We start from the raw sequence: 20,858 nt of genomic DNA, 5'->3' as shown, positions 1-20,858 counted from the left end.
TTTCTAATAGACATCATGCCTAGAAAAACACTATTTTCTTCTTTGTAAGGATCTTTACATTTTCTAATACGCTTGTTAAGTTCGCTGGAGAAACTCAGGTTGCCATTGACTAATATTAAATGTGTCCAGGCCGGGCGCGGTGGCTCAAGCCTGTAATCCCAGCACTTTGGGAGGCCGAGGCGGGTGGATCACGAGGTCAAGAGATCGAGACCATCCTGGTCAACATGGTGAAACCCCGTCTCTACTAATACAAAAAATTAGCTGGGCACGGTGGCGTGTGCCTGTAATCCCAGCTACTCAGGAGGCTGAGGCAGGAGAATTGCCTGAACCCAGGAGGCGGAGATTGCGGTGAGCCGAGATCGCGCCATTGCACTCCAGCCTGGGTATCAAGAGCGAAACTCCGTCTCAAAAAAAAAAAAAAAAAAAAATGTGTCCAGTGAAGATGGTGAATATGAACACTTTACCTGTCATTTCTAGGGCCCTTGGTCAGCGAAAAAGCAGGTAACCAAAACAACTTTTTACCTAAAGAATGAGATGTTCCTATTCTCTAAATGATAACTTCCTGTGTGGAAATACTTTAAGTAACTAAAGTCAAGTTAGAGAATATAATATATGAAAGAGTGCTTTGTTAATAGTCCAGACTGGGCATCTAGGAAGTTGTATGGTATGATTTAGGACAAGTCATATTACTTTACTGTGACTAATTATTCTTTGAATAAATAGGTAGACACAATTAGTGTTTTTAAACTGCACCTTTCTAGTCATACAGTCTTGCCATTATCTTTTTTTATCTAAATAGTATGTCACTTAAAAAAATGGAAAAATTAGGCCAGGCACGGTTGCTCATGCCTGTAATTCCAGAGCCTTGGGAGACTGAGGCAGGAGGACAACGAGGTCAGGAGATAGAGACCATCCTGGCTAACATGGTAAAACCTTGTCTCTACTAAAACTACAAAAATTAGCTGGGTATGGTGGCACGCGCCTGTAATCCCAGCTACTCGGGAGGCTGAAGCAGGAAAACCACTTGAACCAGGGAGTTGGTTGCAGTGAACTGAGATGGCACCACTGCACTCCAGCCTGGCAGCACAGCGAGAATCTATCTCGAAAAAAAAAAAGGAAAAAATAAAAGGACAGTCTTGAATTAGAAAATCTCTAAAGAAGGTCCCCCAATGTCTTTAAATTATAAGTGCTCTAAATAAAATATATCGTTCTTAACAAATTCTTCAGTGAGTTATTTAAAAAAGGGAGAGAACATAAATCACTACGTAAACATAGCATTCTCAAAAATAGCTCCTAATTAATAACTGTATTTGGTTTTTGCTGTTAGTTCTCCTTCCCTCCTTCCTTCCTTTTTTTCCACTGACATTTTTGCCCTTTAAACCTTCTAATGATATATATTTGAATCAAATTTCCATTTAAATAGATGAAGCTGACAGAATGTAAGAAGTAATGATCAAATGAGGAATATGATATAAAGTGTTCCAAGCACTTTACACACATCTTGTCAGTTAAACATCACAACAACTTTATGAAGTAAGTGTTTTGATTATCCTCATTCTATAAATAAAGACAAAAACTAGGGCACGGATAGGTAAAGTAACTAGCCCGAAGGTCATCCAGACTAGTAGAGAAGAATTCATTCTTAACCATTGATTGGGCTTAGAATTATTTCTCAGTCTTTTATCTCTCATTATTGTTCCTGTGTCCACTCCTCCTTCCTAGTTATTTTTAAGCTTTGTAACAGAAAACATTATTTTAGCAAGTGTATTTTGTGTTGTACCTTAAGCCTAAAAGAAGTTAAATAAATACACACCTGACTGTGTATGACTTGAGAGGGTAGCAGGGGAAGATTTTATCAGCACGCCAGTAGTGATTTCAACCAATATGTATTACTACTCTGTGCACACCACCAAGCTAAATTCTGGAGACTTAACGAAAACAAGATTGTCCTTGCCTTTATATACATCTTCTCTGACTTTCACTATATTCATCTATATTTTCTCAACTGCTCTAGACAAGCCATGTAGAATACATATTTTTGTATAGGCAGCACTGCCAGTATTAATCTAGGTTCAGGCCACGTCCGTATTTTGTTGTTGTTGTTGTTGTTGTTTGGAAATCAAGTTTTGTTTCTATATAAACAGAAGTAGAACATCTAGAAATATTTCAGTTTACTTAAATTGTTGAGTAGAATATGAAAGTGAATTGGTAGCTAGTACCAGAGAATGGAATTAACTGTTTGTTGTTTAATGAGAACAGCTTCTACACAGGATCCCAAAAGACTTACAAAGAAAGTCTTGTAAAATCTATTTGAAACATGAGTTTTATTTGCTTAAAGCCCTAACATTAAGCAAATAAAACTCATATTTCAAACAGAGTTTGAAATAAAAATGGATTTATACTCCATTTATATAAAAATTGATTTATATTCCATTTCCCTTTTTTGATATTTAGAAAGTGCAGATTTAACAAAAAAAAGCCATATCCTTGCTATGTACAATGCCAATTATAATTATGCAAACAAAACTGCCAATATGTTATCTAAATCCAAATATCTCAAATCTGAATCACTAAAGAAAATCCCACCCATAAGTATCATATTTTCATAATTCATCAATTCTTGATCATATCAAACAGATACCCGAGATATCTAATCCAAAATGTTTGTTCTAAGAAACCAGAGATTACTGAGGGACAGAAAGTATCACTGCAGCCCTGTGTACAATAGCAAAGACCTGGAACCAACACAAATGCCCATCGATGATAGACTGGACAAAGAAAATGTGGTACATATACACCATGGAATACTGCACAGTCATAAAAAAAGATGAGTTCGTGTCCTTTGTGTGGACTTGGATGAATCTGGAAGCCATCATTCTCAGCAAACTGACACAAGAACAGAAAACCAAACACCACATGTTCTCACTCATAGGTGAGTGTTGAACAATGAGAACACATGGACTCAGGGAAGGGAGCATCATACACTGGGGGCAGTTGCGGGGGTAGGGGAGGGACAGCAGGGGGTGGGGAGGGTGGGGAGAGATAACATGGGGAGAGGCCGGGAGCGGTGGCTCAAGCCTATAATCCCAGCACTTTGGGAGGCCGAGGCGGATGAATCACGAGGTCAAGAGATCGAGACCATCCTGGTCAATACGGTGAAACCCCATCTCTACTAATACAAAAAAAAATTAGCTGGGCACGGTGGCGCGTGCCTGTAATCCCAGCTACTCAGGAGGCTGAGGCAGGAGAATTGCCTGAACCCAGGAGGCGGAGGTTGCGGTGAGCCGAGATCGCGCCATTGCACTCCAGCCTGGGTAACAAGAGCGAAACTCCGTCTCAAAAAAAAAAAAAAAAAAAAAAAAAAAAAAATCAATACTGGATTATAAAATACAAAGTGCAGGGTGAGAAAACAGAGAAATAGACACTAAGGGCTCTTTATATTAAAAGATCAAACTACAAAAAAAGTGATATCCAGAATGCAAGAATCACTAAAAAGAAAAAAAATTATCCAGTGCCAAGACCAAGACCCCTGGTGTTTATGAGAAGATTAGAAAACAGGCAGTTATCATGGGACCAGTAGGGGGACTGGCATCCAGCATCCAGTCATCCATAAATTGGGGTGAGATAACTGGGAAAGTAATTCATTTAGGATCCAAGTTAACTGAGCAAATTATATCTGATTCCTAATAATAGAGCTTATTGGTACTTGGAGTGGGGGTATGCATACAAATAGGGGGTTAGACAGCTACTCAGGAATCATAAGGAAGCTGCCCAAGCAGAGAATTACATGAAATTTGACACCTATCTTTTACAGTGCTACAATTCTTACTCTTCTATAGCAAGTAGGGAAGGGTAAAGTTTCAAAAACAGGCATTTTTTTAAACACCTACTAGGAATGATGCTGATTTCTGTATATTCATTAATACCTAGCACATCTGCTTCTCCTTTTTCACGTTTTATGTGTGCTCTTGCTACTGAATTGGACTCAGAGCTCCATATTTACAAACTGTGAGAGTCAAATGTGGAGATGATCAACCAATATATTATCTTTATTTATTCAGTTACAACTGGACAACCAATGCAACATGGTGCCAAAGAGACCATTAACTAGTATTGGTGGTATTTCAGCCTCTATGTAGATGTAGTAGAAGGTATGATGTAAAGAATTTGGGGTTTCCTCTATTTATTATAAAATATATCTCCCTCAAGAGCTTGGAACCACATAGTAAATTATTCTTCAAACATAAGACATTGCTCAAATAAGACATTAATTCACTAATACCGTCACATAAGAATACATTAGTTCATCAGATTCACTGGCCTGGAACCATGAATAAAGATATTTTCTGGAAGAATAGAAAAGGCTAGAAGTGGATTAGACAATCTGAAATGGAAATGAAGGGGAGCATACATTATTACTCTTAATTATACACTTCAGGACTACATGCATTTAGTTGCTTTTCCACATATAAAAGAAAATGAAAGAGGGAGACAGAGAGCAAGTGAGAGATATATACACACATATCTCCAGGGCAGAACTCATATTTACAATCATGCTTAATGATGAAGATACTTTCTCAGAAATAATGTCATTAGATGATTTTGTCATTGTGCCAACACCACAGGGTGTCCTTACACAAATGTAGATGGTATAGCCTACTACACATCTAGGCTATCTGTTATATACAGCTTATTGCTCCCAGGCTATAGACCTGTACAGCATGTTACTATGTTGAATACTGTGGGCAGTTGTGGTATACTGCTCAGCATTTGTGTATCTAAGAAGAGAAGGTAATGGCTGCACTAGGGTATCACAATGGCTATGACATCACGATGTCACTAGGCAACAGGATTTTTTCAGCTCCATTATAATCTTATGGGATCATCATTTTATATGTGGGTTTTCATTGACTGAAAAGCCAATATACGGTGCATGACTGTAGTTTAAAAGCATTTAAGGCTAAGAAATCTGACCTCAACTGAGAGCTCAATGAAAGTCTCTCTGAGAAAGCAATGCTGAAATTTAGACCTAAAAGATCTACAATGAAGGAGAGAGGATGATTTATATGCAAATATGGCAACCACAGTTAGGTATTACTATAACAGCAACTGAATCCTTAGCTAACCTGCTCCATTACCTCATTGTCATTACCCACTTATCTCTAAGTCAACACTATGTCTTTCAAGGTCTACTACATCTTTTTCATTGCACTTTAGAACCCAAGTTAAGTAGTGAACAAGCTTTCCTGAGACTTCCTGGTGTTAAAAAATATGTACTTTGTCTAATTCTATGAATTAACCTGAGTTCTAACATCATAAATGGAATGTTTCGTTGACTTCTGTCACCCAAATATTATAGCTAGCCCTCAGACTGATATAGCAAAGTATGGGTTTCTTTTATATCAGGCAGGCCTGAGATAAAGTCCTGGCTCTGTTGCTAACTTTACAATTATTTGCAGCTCTATCATCCTCCTCTGAGTATCAGTTTCAGGATTCATAAATGAAGAAAACTAATCTCATATGATTTATCTTAGAATTACATAAGATAATGTATAGAGAGTATCTGGAGAAGAATCTGGAATAATGTAGGGATTCAATAAACAGTGAAATTTACTATGCTCCACTTTTGAAGTATAAGCATTCTTTTTTTTTTTTTTCTTTTTGAGACAGGGTCTCACTTTTTCACCGAGGCTGTAGTGCAGTGACAAGATCACTACTCCCTGCAGCCTTGACTTCCTGGTCTCATGCTATCCTTCCACCCCACTCTCCCAAGTAGCTGGGACAACAGGCATGCCCTACTACATCCAGGTAATTTTTGTATTTTTCATAGGGACGAGGTTTTGCCATGTTGCTCATGCTGGTCTGACACTCTTGAGCTCAAGTTATATGTTAATCTCTGTCTCCCAAAGTGCTAGGATTATAGGCATGAGCCATTGTGTCTGGCCAATAGAAGTATTCTTAATGTATGAAACTAATTGCAGAGATTGTTGTATTTAACTTCAAATAGTTTTTTAATGGCAAAACACCTCGTAACAATAAGTAATTCCACCAACATTTCAGCTGAAAAACAACAACAACAAAAAAAAAACTGAATTCAGGGAACATATGCATGGGTAAAGGTGTGAGTATAACAGGGTATGGAAGAAAAGGGGGGATTTTTAAAAAATAGATGATAAACAACCTAACTGGACCACAAAGTGGTTTTGGTGCATCAAAAGTTGTAGGCTTGGCTGGGTGCGGTGGCTCACGTCTATAATCCCAGCACTCTGGGAGGCCGAGGCTGGTGGATCATGAGGTCAAGAGATTGAGACCATCCTGGTGAACACGGTGAAACCCCGTCTCTACTAAAAAATAAAAAAATTAGCTGGACATGGTGGTGCGTGCCTGTAGTCCCAGCTACTAGGGAGGCTGAGGCAGGAGAATTGCTTGAACCCAGGAGGAGGAGGTTGCGGTGAGCCGAGATCACGCCATTGCACTCCAGCCTGGGTAACAAGAGCAAAACTCCATCTCAAAAAAAAAAAAAAGTTGTAGGTTTTGAGAAGGTACTAAGGAAGGCAGGCCAAGGTCTAGTTCTGAAAGGTGTTCAAGAACCAAAAAAACATGGTGAGGCCCAGTGAGTCCCAGGCTGGCTAGAGATATCAAGACAAAAGCCTTGGAATCTGGTGGAGGCAAAATGGGTGTGGGTGTGTCCACAAGCAAGTCCATAAGTTTGGCAAGAAGGCAAGGCTTGGGATTCAAGAATTGCCGGGCTGGGAAAACCACACCGAAAGTTTATGAACACAGACAAAGCTCCAATCTTTCTAAAAACTGATCGTCAGAAGGAATTATCATATTAATAAATACACCAAGTGAAGAAAAACACAAACATGCCTTCATAAATGGAATGGCATTACATCTCTAAATGTTAAGATATTTAACGCATAGAAGGGATTTGCATATTGGGAACAAGGAGTGCTTTTTTTTAATCTGCAGCAAATATAGTCCCTTTGACTATACTATAAAATATCAAAATATAAATATATTCCTGTCATTTTTTCTCAATGACATACACTGATTCAGGCACACACTGATACTACACATCGATTCAGGCATCAAAATAAAATATATTTGCAATTTATTTAAAAGGATACCCAGTGAAAATGAAATCATCTAAATCCAGTGTTACTGAATTAGTAAGTTTTTGATATAAATTTCACATAATTTATATCAGAATTTGTCTTTTTACCCATCATCACTCTCATTGAATAACAGTGAAAGGATTTTGATATTTGAGATTAGTTATGGCATATCTTCATCCTGCTTTTTTCCTTGAAAAATGGATATGTGATTTTTCAGTGAGGAATAAAATGAGTATAGATAGCCAAAATGTTACAGATTGTATACTGTTCCCACTCCAGCTTCAGAAGGAAAAACACAACATGAACACGTGAAGCATACATAACATAAAATTAGTAATATCATCATCAATTTTAAGGAAAGGTAAAAAAAATAGAATTCAATATTAGCTGTTTATGTGTTAACATCATTTGAATATTTTTATGGATTTTTCTTAGATAAGATAAAAACCATAAATAACTTAGCAAACAATGATATTATTTATTATTTACCTTTTATCTTTAAAGTCAATTAGTAATAATAAATAATATCATTGTTAATGATAAAAGAACAAGCCTCTCATTGATAAAAATGACTTAATAAGATAAAAATGACTTAAATTTTAAGATTAAATAAACAGCACTGAAATATTCTTTACAGCATGAGTTCCTTTAAGTCTCATTTAACATTTCAAAATAAATACAGTATTTGCAAAGAACATAGCTATGTATGTGCAACGGGATTTGGAAAATTACTTCAGTTGCTGGTAAACAGACTATGTTGCATAAAATAAGTACTAAATGGCCACTAGTTGAGAAAACTACATGACTTCATTGATTCAAAACTCACTGAATTTGGCAAGAAAAGGTCAGAAACAGTGCACTGGACTTAGAACAAAATGGTTTTGTATCTGAGTCTCATAACTTGGGTTTAAAATTCAGTCTGTTTTATGTTTCCAAGATACATTATATTAAACATAATTTAGGACCAAAAATAATTCAAATTGAAAAATTCCCCACAGCAGTCAGTGGCTTAAACAAGAATGTTTTACTTTACTCTCTCTTTCTGGTCATCAAAAGCCTTCCATGCTTGAAAAGGAAAAACTATAATAAAAAATATATGGTTATACTGGGGTTTTTAAAGCATAAATTACTAAGGTGTATAGTCCTATCTTGACTTCAAATAACCCAGATGTTACCCTAAGTATTTATCAGGCATTAAGACAAATTCATTACACTTGCTCTCTCTCCCAAATCCTCCTGCTTTCTATTCTAAATTGGTAGCACTATCACCCAACCCAGTTGTTCAAGAAAAACATCTAAGTCATCTTTAAACTCAGGCCTAAAAGTACTAATTTCTTCTACTCCTCATACCTGCCTTCTTCCATTCTTATTACCTCTCCCAGTCCAAGCATGATCTTCTCTTGTAGATGATCAGTAGTTCCTAAATGATCTCCCTGATCAGTTTTTCTCCCTCTCCAATCTAACAATTACAGTGTGTCACAATATGATTGTCACCTCTTACAATAATCCAATGGCTCCCTCTAATTCCAGCCTATTTTCAAACTAACTTCTAGTCATTTTCTCCTATGTATCTGACACCCTAGACACATTGGCTACACCCTCCCTTTCTGCAGCACACCATCCATAGTCATTCCTCCAAAAGTTGTCTAACACTGTCTCCTTTACTCTCACAGATTTCTTATATTTTGATTTATGCCTCAGGGTTCAACTTAGATATAACTCCTTCATATAAAATAACCAACTCTACTATCTATTTCCGAAACACTTTATTTGAACTAACATTACAATTATCATCAAAATGATTTTTTATTAATAGCTAGCATTCTATTCTAAGCACGAGGTAGGGGTCTTACTCACTTCCAGGTACTGAGTATATTGTACATCCTGGGTGCATTAAACATTTTCTTGAAATCAAAATAATCAAGTTAACTTGTTTTACTGTGGTGAGTACTACTTTGTAAGGAATAAAATAAGTATTTGGTAGTCTTTATGAAGAAAATCATTTGTTCCTTGGAATTCAAATTATTCCTTTAGTTCAAACTACTATCCATAATTTTTGCAGAGTAGCTAATATATTCTTTGAAAAGAATATTATGAACATCCTCTTGAACCATATTATCTAGTCAATAGTGGTGATACTAGAAAGAAAGCATATTCTATCAATTCAGAATCAATCTGATTCCAGAAAAGACAGTACTTCATGTGAAGTCAAAGCTTTAAAATTATCTATATATTTTAATAGCCAAGTTTAGAATTTTGGCAAAGCTGACTCAATTTTTAAAACATTTGTTAAACATCTACTATGGAAAAGAGAAAACTGACTCAGGCATGGTTTATTTCATCAAAAGAGAGATTTCTTTGCCTGGGAAAAGTAAACAGAAGGAAGGAAGGGTAGAATTCAGGAAGGTGGTGTGAGGAGGAGGTTACTGAGAAAGAAGAGACCCATAACAAGGAAAGGACATTAACAAGAAATGAACAGTCATCTATCTTGACTGAAGTTGTGAACACAATTTCCAGATATATCCAATATCTATTGGCATGCCACTGTGAAAGATGAAAGTGAGTACCAAATGGCAATTGTGGCCTCCATAATTCTTTTTATAAAATGAGGAGGTAATGACGGCTGATGGAAAAAAAAAAAAGAGAATCTTTACAATAGTTTTAGAAAAAATGATTCAGCAGTAACATGAAATTTGTATGGCTGTTTTTGGGATATAAAATATACTGAGTAGCAATCATATTTAAAATAATCTGCGTAGGCTGTGCATGGTGGCTCAGATCTGTAATCCAAGCAGTTTGGGAGGCCAAGGTAGGCATATCACCTGTTAATAGGAGCTCGACACCAGCCTAGGCAACATGGTGAAATTCTGTCTCTACTAAAAAGACAAAAAATTTACCCAATTATGGTGGTATATGTTTGTAGTTCCAGCTACCTAGGAGACTGAGGTGGGAGGACCACCTGAGTCTCGGAGGTTGAGGCTGTAGTAAGCCATAACCATACCACTGGACTCCAGCCTGGACAACAGAGGAGACCCTATTTTAAGAAAAAACTGTGTATATGGGGGATATTGTAAACATAGAACAGTGAAGAAAATCAGGGATGTGGATAAAATCAATATTATGTGGTCCCTGTTTGTGGATAGCAATTGAAAAAAAGGGTAGTGACAAAGAGTATGTTGTGAGTTTGAATTAAGAGGAAAATGATATCATTAACCAAGAAGAATATGATTTAAATATTAGTAGAAAGAGATGTTCCCAGAGTGTCTTCAGGCAAAGGTATTGATTGGTCAGTCAGGTATTTGCAGATATAGATCAGAGATCAAAAGAAGGAAAAGGATTATAAATAACAATTTAGGAATTAACAAAAAGGAGATTAAAATTGATGTAATGACGATGGGTTAGTTTGACAAGAGTAAGAAGGTATAAAGAGAAATAACAGGAATAAAAAGGAATTTTAGAGATTACATCTATAGTTTCTCAGAGACCTATATTCAGTTATTGGTTCTGCCACTTTCTAGTTCCAAAATATTGGGCAAATAATATAACCTTTAAGTACTAGAATGTTGTAGAAATCAAATGGCATGTTTAAGCCAAAGGATACATGACTTCATATATATTCAGATATCGAAAAGTTAATTGTAATTCTGTTATTGTTGGTGGCGTGGTCATTATCATCATCATTGCCATCATTACTACTAGGAAAAATGAAAAAGAAGAGAACTACAAGAATTGGGATAAGGTCATACAATACGAATCATGACAGGATAAATGAATAGAACACAATGGACCAACAACACACTGTGATGTATCATATGTATTCTGATCTTACATTTTTCAGATACTAACTCAGCTCCTACCATCTGTAGATGGTAGCCTCTTATAAAATCATCCTCAATCATGTTCTTAAGAAAAGCCACTCACAAACTATAAGGAATCAATTAACATGGCTGAGAAGTCTGAAACGTCTCTTGAGACAACAGATGGTACTTTATAAATAGGCTCTGAATCACCTGTTACATGACTTGAGCTGCCCAATTACCAAGTCCTTCTTCTAAACTTTGCTGTAGCTTCCAAAAAGAATTATGAAGCAAAAATCTTCAAAATTCAAGAATCATAAGTTGTATATTAAAAGAAATACAGCACAGATGCATCATTGATGGGGATAGCTGAAATCGCAAAAATGTCATCGCATATGACTTAGGTATACAAATTAAATGTATATGTTATGTATGTGCATCCATGTGTCCATGTATAAAAGAGAGGACAGAATGGAAAGAGAGAAGGATGGAGGTACAGGGTAAACATAGAAGACAGAATGCTTTCTAAAATCTATACTTCTAAGGATTATCTTATTAAAATAAATAGGAAAGCTGTTTTTTAAAAAATCAGACAACACAACATTTATATCTTTTTTCTTAGCAAGAAAAATGTAACCTCTGCTTTATAAATGGGTCACTCTAAAACATTACTTCAAACCACATCTTGATGGAAGAATAAGTTGAGAGTTAGTTGCTCTTCTCAAATACATCTTTCAAGGCCCCATTTAGCTCTTTTAAAAATTGCTAAGTACAGTGGCCTCACAATGAATATATCTCAGATAGATTCATAGAGAAGGCTCTTTTATTAGATGCAAGCTATATCAGAAACTTTTAATTTAACAGAATACAATAACATGATAATGTTTACATGAGTGCCCTTGTTTTGTTTTATAATATTATTTACTTAGCTCAGTGTCTTTTTTCTAGGTTTCTGTTTCCTTCACCTTACCACCCAGTGAGGACAAGTAACATATTATCTTTAGGTCCCATCTTAATATCCTAACGTAGTATGACTCTGCTAAACTTATTTATTCATCCATTCATTCAACTAATACTTAATACATACCAAGTTCCAGGCACTATACTAATGCCGCGACCTAGTAGTGAAGACAGGAACATTTCCTATGGAGCCTCTTCTAATGCGAGTTAAATATATAGATTTAAAAAATAAAAATAAATAAATAAGTTCATTTCTGATAGTACTTAGTGTTATGAAGGAAATAAAACAGGTTAATGTGAAAGTGACAGAGTGATTCCAGTGTGTACAGTTTTATATTTTCATATGCATTTTAGCATGCAATTTCCCAAGAGGTACTAAAATATTCATACCTCCTTCCTCCATGTCATATTCATATTTGTACCCTTATTAAAGACACATTTGTTTTATCATATCATCAAAAACTCCTAACAGAAATGAGTAATACCATGATGAGTATCAGAAATTCCAAGAAGAACAAAGTAAGTTGCCAGCCCCTGAGGAGTTTTCCAGGAAGCCAGGAAAAACAAGGTAGATAGGCCTGAGGAAATCAATAATAAAAATCTGTTAAGAATGCTAACAATTATCTTTAGATTAAGTTCTAAATGTGAATGTGTGTCACAAGGATTTGGGGAAAAAGTGTTGTTAATGTCCAGTGGAGGAGAATGGGACTTCACCTGGACACTGAAGTGTGGGTAAGTATTGGAAAGGGAGGGAAGGAGGAGGACAAGCAGAAATCCAGAGCAGGGAAAAGAACATGAGTTATTATGGAGTAAACTTGCCTGAGATGGGGCTGATAGAGAAGGAGAAGCTTGTATGGGGAGTCTGTTTGAGGATAGTCTTGCCCATGGATTTTGATCTGTATACATCAAGTAGATAGAAGTAATTCAGTATATCTAAGGAGAATGGTATAATGAAAGTGAAATTTTACAAAGAAGATTCTGAGATCAGTAAGCAGCTTGAAAGTGGCAGATGACAGAAAATTTATATCAGTTAGAAGGTTACGCCTTTCATGTAAACTCAAATAGCAGTGGCAGCAAGAAAGCACTCATATAAAACTGTTAAAGATCAAATAGACAAGACACTGTGAATGATGAGATGAGTAGGGTAAGAGAAACAAAAAAGGGAAGGGCTCAATTTATCCTGGCAAAGGAAATAATGCCAAGTGGCTCCCTTACTGTCAGTAATATGTTATACTGAATAAACTTCACAATAATAAAAATGCAAAGGATATTTTTAGAATGTTTTCAAATTCCTAACAGGTAGCCTAAAGGTTTGTTTTTTAAAAGCACGTATTATCTTGTATATGTTTTATGTAGGAGTTTAATCACTTTTCCAAGGCTTTGAGTAAAATTTCACCTGAACATACTATATTTTTAGTTTTGGATCAGTGATATAACGGTCACTACTATTTTACCTTAAACATAATTCTTCTATATTTAAATGTAACAATATTTTGACAAATTCTTCTTCCATTTTCCTACTTTTAGGTTCCTATCAACACTATACAACTCAGTATTACTTATGAACTTTAGATATCTATGTATTATAAAAATAAAGTTGATAAGGACTATTATGTTCATAGTTTCTGAAAATTTCAGACAACTCATTTTTTTCTATTACCTATGGGCTGATCAATCACAAATGTTTATCTCCAGCCTAGACTCCCTTTTATTTATGTCAAGTACTACATATTTAAAAGCACTATTCCAGCGTTTTCTGTACATGAACAATAGCTGTGGATCCCACCCTGTATTTCACATAAAGTGTTAATTTTCCCCTCTACAAACCTTGCCAGTATGATCTGGAGGAAATTGGCCTCAGCATTTACAAGGAGACTGCTCTACCACTGTACTTTCACGGACAATGGGACCACCATAATGTTTCACACCACTAAGCCTTTGAACATGTTCTCTCTACCTAAAATGAGCAGCCTCCAGTGCTAGGTCTCCTGATATTTACTTCTTTCATCTATGAATATTGGTAAATTTCATTGCTCACGTATATTTCAGCAATGCTCTTTGTTCACATATTCTTAAGGAACTTATCACATTTCTGTAAAAATTTATATACATGTCAGTCTTCCCAAAACAACTATGACCTTTCCCTACTAGACTATGAGCTCCTTGAGAATAGAAGAATAATTACAAGCTGGTATAAATCCATATGCATGTTTTCAGCTGACATAAATGTACATTTTTTCATATGCAAATGTGTATGTCAAAAATGTAAATAAGATTCTCGTGAAATGAATCTTCAGTTTTTTTCCTAATACTTGCCTAACACTGAATTTTTCGGATCTAGTGGAGATACTTCCTGTATGCTATAAGAACAATGTTTTATAATCGCTTTAGAAATAAACTGCCCAACAAGAGACTCTTAATGTTTTACAATACACATACTGCTAACAAACATCCGCAAGACTATAGTTTATACACAAAAATAGCCTGCGAAAGGAAGGCTGTATTACATAGGCAAACGATATTTTTAAATGGTTGTGTAAACATGGAAGGGATATTAAATCTGCATTCAAAAGCTTCTTAATTTGAATTCTGACTATACTTTGAAATATTTGGCATAACCCACTGTTTAAAATTGTTATCTTAAATGTTTTTAAATTTTAAAATGTGACTAATGTAAAAATGATCACTAATAAGTGGTCAGTAGAAATACTAACTAAAAATGAAACTGAGACAATGAAGATTAACTTCCCATTGAAAACTTTACTGTGGACTTCCCCAAATCATTAAATAACAATGTCCAGCTGGAAAGTTTTAAGCAGAGAAGTAATGAGACTAGATTAACCCTTTGGGATAGTTTCATTGACTGTTTTACAGAGAATAGGCGGTGAAAGACAAGAGAGAAAGCAAAAAGCTGGAGAGGAGGATAATGCAATTGTCCAGGTGAGAGGTAACACATTGAACAATACATCTAGGAAACCGAAAAATAATCAGATTCATGAAATATTTTAGAATACAACAAAAATACATAAAATATAATACAGACAAATTGACTTGCTGAGTCTATATACAGAAACCTGAACCAACCCTTCTATTTTCACACTGGTAGTGGGCCCATATGCATTCATCAAGAAATGTACTGGTGTGGAAAACTTAAAATATTTATGATGAATCCATACGCTTCTGGTGGAAGTTCAAATTTAAGCAGAGGATTAGAAAGAGACCTTTATTGTAACTCTCTACATTTGCTGTTTTGTTATTCTATCACTTATTTATAGTAATGATCATGAACTCCTTTGGAAAAAATTACTTCTATTATAAAAAATCTTTAATGAATGGCAATGTCAATGTTTCACTATTAATTTCAGGGACTATATCTTGCATAAAATAAAATAGCTCTCTATAAAATTTAAATTGTTACATCACAAAAAAATCTACCAAAATACCATAATTATACATGACAGTATGTATTAATGATAAAATATTTTCAAAATGCGCAGCATACCAAAATTGTCTGGCATTTAAACATGTAGATTAGTTTGCTTTTATTTCAATATCATCTACCATAAATGGAATTATGAATTCAAGGTTCTGCAGTTTAATGTCTGAAAACTTCCTCTCACAGAACTTGAATGATATTTTAAAATCTCAGTGGCCATCCTGCCATATGAATCAGTTTTGTTTTATGAAATGTAAATTAAAACATTTGCAAAGCCCTTTTGTTTCAAAATGAGAGTGATGACATGTACATCTTTAATTTTACAAATCTTAATTTTTACAAACTGTATCAGTTAAAACAAACTATGAGTATGTTTTAAAATCAGCTCTAATCAAAACCTCAAAAGTAGCATATATGAAGAACCATGGTTAATTTTGAAATTATTCAATGAATCAAAAGCTAAAATTTTTAGAAAATACAGTAGTACAAAGAACTGTGCTTAATTCAATATTACTGCATCTGAAGTTTGAGAACATTTTAAAAACAGCAGGATTCAGGGTAATCATTAAGGATTAAGGATAATCATTAAGTAATCACTGGTAAAGAAGAAAGAAACCATTATGTGTATGTCCTTTATCTATTCTGACTATAGAAACAGAAGATTAAAATCAAAATATCATTTCATTTTTAGCACTACATAAATACATGAAATTTTATAGTCATATACTATATATTTTGAGTTCTATATATATGTATACATGACATTTGTGTCAGTACTTTGATCTATAGCATGAGTCACCTTGTCAAGATGTATCATAATGTCAAAGTTCCAGAAAGCATTCATCAAAAGGGTCATTTGAATTTACCTCAATAATATTCGGGTTAGTTAATACAGAATTTGCCAGCATTCTTCCCACCATGGCCACTGCAGGCCTCATTATCATAGTATCATCATTTATCAGTGATTACAGAAGAGGCTCTTTCAGGAAGCCTCCATCAATCCATTTACTCCACAAATATTTTTCGATATCTAATGTGAGCCAGATATTGATCTAAGCACTTGAAAAATAACCAGATCCCAAACAGATCTAATTCTTATCCTTAACAATCTTACATTCCAGTAAAGGAGACTGAATCAAAAAATCAGGTGGCTTAGATTAAGTAGATGGCAGAGATATAATGAAAACTGAATCCATACAAGACATATTTTGATGGGTTCAATTAATAGAACCTAAGGATGGATTTGCTCTGGGGCAAGTAATACAGAGTTATCAAAAATAATTCTAAAGTCTTTGACATGAAGGGAATATTATTTACTGAGATAAGGAAGACTGGTGGATGGAAGTGTTTGGAAAGGCAGAAAAAGATTTTCAAAAATATTCGTGAAATATTAAATTTAAGAAGTCTTTGAGATATTCAACCGATATGTCAATTAGGCAGCTGATTATATGAGTCTGGAGCTCAGAAGAAAACTCAACATACATATAAATTTGGGATTGAGTGACACAGATTCAGTATTTATAAAGAAATGTCAGGAGGCCAACTAGAGTAGAAATCCAAAAGCGAACAGCCAAGCCATGAAGAACTTCAGCATTTAGTGAACAGGTAAAGGAAGAAATGTAAATATATTCTCTAAAACTGAAAAGGAAGAGCAAGAAGTACTTGCTTCACCACATTAAAATTCATTTTCAGTAGAAGTAAGTACTTAAGTGCTTAAAATACTACTGATATTTAAGTAAGATGAGACTTTAAAGTGTCTATCAGATTTTGCAACATAGATTTTACAGCTTTAGTAGGAAGAGAGGTAGCCTGATTAAAAAAAAAAAAAAAAGCTATTCACAGTCCTAAAACTACAAACTATCTAACATCAAAAGCCATTTCTTGGTAAACATTTAATCATCTGATACAATATTAAAACATCTCACATACTACATACATATTGACAAATTAAATTTAAAAAACTATTATCAGATTCATTCTAAGTGATAAGCAATCTGTTATAGTCTGACAATTCATTCAAAGGAAAATAAGACAATAGACGTAGTCTTTATATATAATGAGCCCATAACATTATAACACAAATACACACATATGAAATACTGAAAATGCCAGATATAAGCCATGCATACTGAAGCCCAGGGGTCATTGGAATGCAGAAAAATAATAATTTTATTTCTCTCTTCTATGCATTTTTGATCTAGATTTGCCACTTTTAATGTTAAAATAGAAATCTATAAAGGCAATAAGGCAGGGTGGCTCACATCTGTAGTCCCAAGGTGGACAGATCACCTGAGGTCAGGACTTCAAGACCAGCCTGGCCGATATGGTAAAATCCCACCTCTACTAAAAAAAAAAAAAAAAAAAAAAAAAAATCAGCTGGTCATGGGGGCAGGTGCCTGTAATGCCAGCTACTTGGGAGGCTGGGGCAGGAAAATCGCTTGGACCCAGGAGGCAGAGGTTGCAGTGAGCCAAGATCATGCCATTGCACTCCAGCCTGGGTGACAAGGGTGAAACTCCGTCTTAAAAAAACAAAACAAAACTATAAAGGCTATTGGTTTTATAGCTTACCCTAAACCTGAACTTTAGGAAATTAGCAACTTCATGCCGATATAAAGTACTATAAACACAAAAATGCCAACAATAGCTAAGAAAAATAGCATGATTAATAAAGTACTTGCAATACTGATTTAGGATTAGGAGAGAGTACAACATAATTTTCACTAATCAGGCTTCTCTTGTCTTTTAAACACAAAAGCCTGATTTGTCTATAATCTAATTTCATGGCAGAAGTATGTAGATGTGGAATGGACTAAAAATTGATAAGTATGAAAGAAACATGGCATGGGAGAACAGTCATAAGCAGGCTAATATGACATAATAACTTGATTTAAAACAGTCAACCTTTTTGTCTATAATTACTACCAACAAAAATGTATGACATTCACAGAATCATAACTGGTGGTATAATTTCAATTATATATTGAAATGAGTCAGCATAAAGAAACTGGCCTTACATTAATTCAGGAGAAAATATCAACTGGATTACATATGTCAAGCAAGGTAACTGATTCTGCAAAAGGTAAAAGAAGCTCTGTAGGTCCAGTTTGTTCATGTAAATACTAAAATTGATAGGAACTTACTCTGTACTGAACATAATATATATTGACTCAATCACCAATACAAAACTATGAAAGTAGCTAGCATTATCCCCATTTTACTTATGAAGAAACAAAAGCAGAGATAAATTCATTAGCTTATCTAAGGTTACTTACAGAGAAATCATTATGACTATTATTACATGTTATTTAAGAGTTTAAATTATCTTTGAAATGTTACACGATTCTAGTAGACAAGAACTTCATAAGCTATTATTGGCATCCATAATATGATTTAAAATACATTCCTTTCTGAGGTACATTTAATACTAATCTGCCTTTTAAAATGTTCTTGCTTTCATTCTAGCCCAATCATTTCTGATATGGTGGTTTCACAACAGAAACTGGTTGCTTTCCAATCATTTTGTTGATACTTAGTTTGTTCTCTGTCCAACACTTTTATGTGTAATTGACTAAATTCTATCAACAAAAACATTTAGAACAGTTTAATCTCAATGGAACTTGTTGGAGGTGGTAATAAACAGGTCTAGTCACCTGGGACTGATCACTCTTCCAAAGAAGAGTTGTCCTCTTATCTCAGTGGGTCATCGACTATTGAGTGTTCAGTCTCTGAAAGACAACAATTTCCCCTGACAAAGGCTTGAAGAAGCACCTGCTATCCAAGGAGGCCAGCCATGGGGAGGACAGCTGCTGCTGCCAGATGGCCCTGACATCTCTTGGTCCTATTTTATAGAGGGATTGTTTAAGCATCTTAAAGATTCTATTTCTTGGTCAGTGAAATTTATCTCTGATTCCTCACAAGGATAGATTGTTTCCATTAAAAAGACAGAATCTATACAGAGATTACATCCCCAACCCATCTTTCTTTTTTTGGTTAGAAGTGCTGATGATCCTGGTAATACTAACAAGGAATTTAAAGTTAAAGAAAGCAACTATCTATCTGACTCTAGCTATGTCTCACACTTTAGGGAAAAGGCTAAGACATATGGAAGGAAAATAGACATTAGTATCAATCAATGACTATTTGTACATCAAAGACACTGATTATGAAACTACCATTTAAGACCCATTACTCTTTAACAACCACCTTGAAGCTTTCCTGAGCTTGAGGTTTCAATGTTATCACTAAACCTATATTATCCTTAATACCAAAATATGCAGGGGAATATATTCTGCTATCAGCATATCAGATATATGGTGCATTCACAAAAAGTTTTAATTCTACATAGTCATTTAGTGGTGAATTTAATTTCTTAACTCCATATTATGTAAGAGGCAGTGAGAAACATCCCTCCCTGAATAAGGGATGAGCAAGGAAAGAAATTTGGTGTTTTTTATCAAGTTTTATTTATTTATATTTGCTTCTCAGTTTTATTGATTGCGGGTTTTAAGTACAGCCAATGTTAAAATGTACATTTCAGTAGGAATAAAATATATTGGCTAAAAGACGAATGAAAAATAGAAATAAATTCTCATTTGGATTCAATATTGTTAATGCAAGTTGCATGTACAGTGTCTTATTCTCCCTACAGCGGTTGTACTCTAAATTGAAATGTCATCGATATACTTTTATAAATCAGAAGGGCTAGTTCATGTATATTTTATTCTCTATACCAATCCTTTTAGGACATAATTAAATGCAAACAAACAAAAAAGAACTAACTCGAATCAACGTGTCCTTCTGAATGACATATCCTTCATACCTGCAAAGCCATCTCATCAGCTAGACTATTGCACTCATGCTCATAAATTTGACAAGTTTGGTTGATTCTCTTCCAATCCCATTTACATTTAGAAATATGAAGCCATATAATATATTTTTCTATTAATTTATAAAGTACTTCAGTTATGATGAAAGGCAACATTACCGGTTTGTTTCCAAAGCACAGGTTAATCTTTTGATTATCTTTGTATCTCATTGTTGCTGTAGAGTTTCTGAATATAAACTGAAATGCAGTCCAGAGTTTGCTATGTTTTAAAAGATAAAGCATTCAGTTAGGATAGTCCAACACTGTCAATGGGATCATCTTTCATTAGGGCCACTTAAGCCAATATATGGATAAAATGATTCATCACTTTAACTCTACAAGCCATTATTTCTAATTAAAAACTACCCCATAAATACCTATTTTATTATGACATCTGTGTGGTAAATAAATTCAAGCTATCAGTAAAGCACTCACCAAGGAAATTACCTTAAAAAATTACTTCATTTCCAACTGTATCTTCCTAATTAAAATGACTATTTCCCATCCATATTTCTAAACTGCAATTTATAATAACTTTAAAGTCTCTGAATATCTAATACTTCGGGAAGATATAATCTGAATTTCTTAAATCATACAGGCTACAAAAAAAAACCATTTTTGGCCTTTTACAAATATGTGCATGAAAATTTACAGAGCTGCTTAATATTCAAAGAGAAAAGGAA

The 20,858-nt window shown here is 34.7% G+C and overlaps 1 protein-coding gene across 18 annotated transcripts in view; it reads right to left on the bottom strand.

The window, feature by feature from the left end:
* The window catches only part of ADGRL3 (adhesion G protein-coupled receptor L3), an 837,546-nt gene that overhangs the window by 597,839 nt on the left and 218,849 nt on the right, over positions 1-20,858 (bottom strand). The gene's annotated exons all lie outside the window — the stretch shown is intronic.

The sequence above is a fragment of the Aotus nancymaae genome, unplaced genomic scaffold, assembly GCF_030222135.1.
Source record: "Aotus nancymaae isolate 86718 unplaced genomic scaffold, 86718_ANA_hifiasm-v0.15.2.pri h1tg000006l, whole genome shotgun sequence".
Classification (NCBI taxonomy): domain Eukaryota; kingdom Metazoa; phylum Chordata; class Mammalia; order Primates; family Aotidae; genus Aotus; species Aotus nancymaae.
Note: the sequence above shows the minus strand (reverse complement) of the source record. Positions and strands in the feature narration are given on the sequence as shown.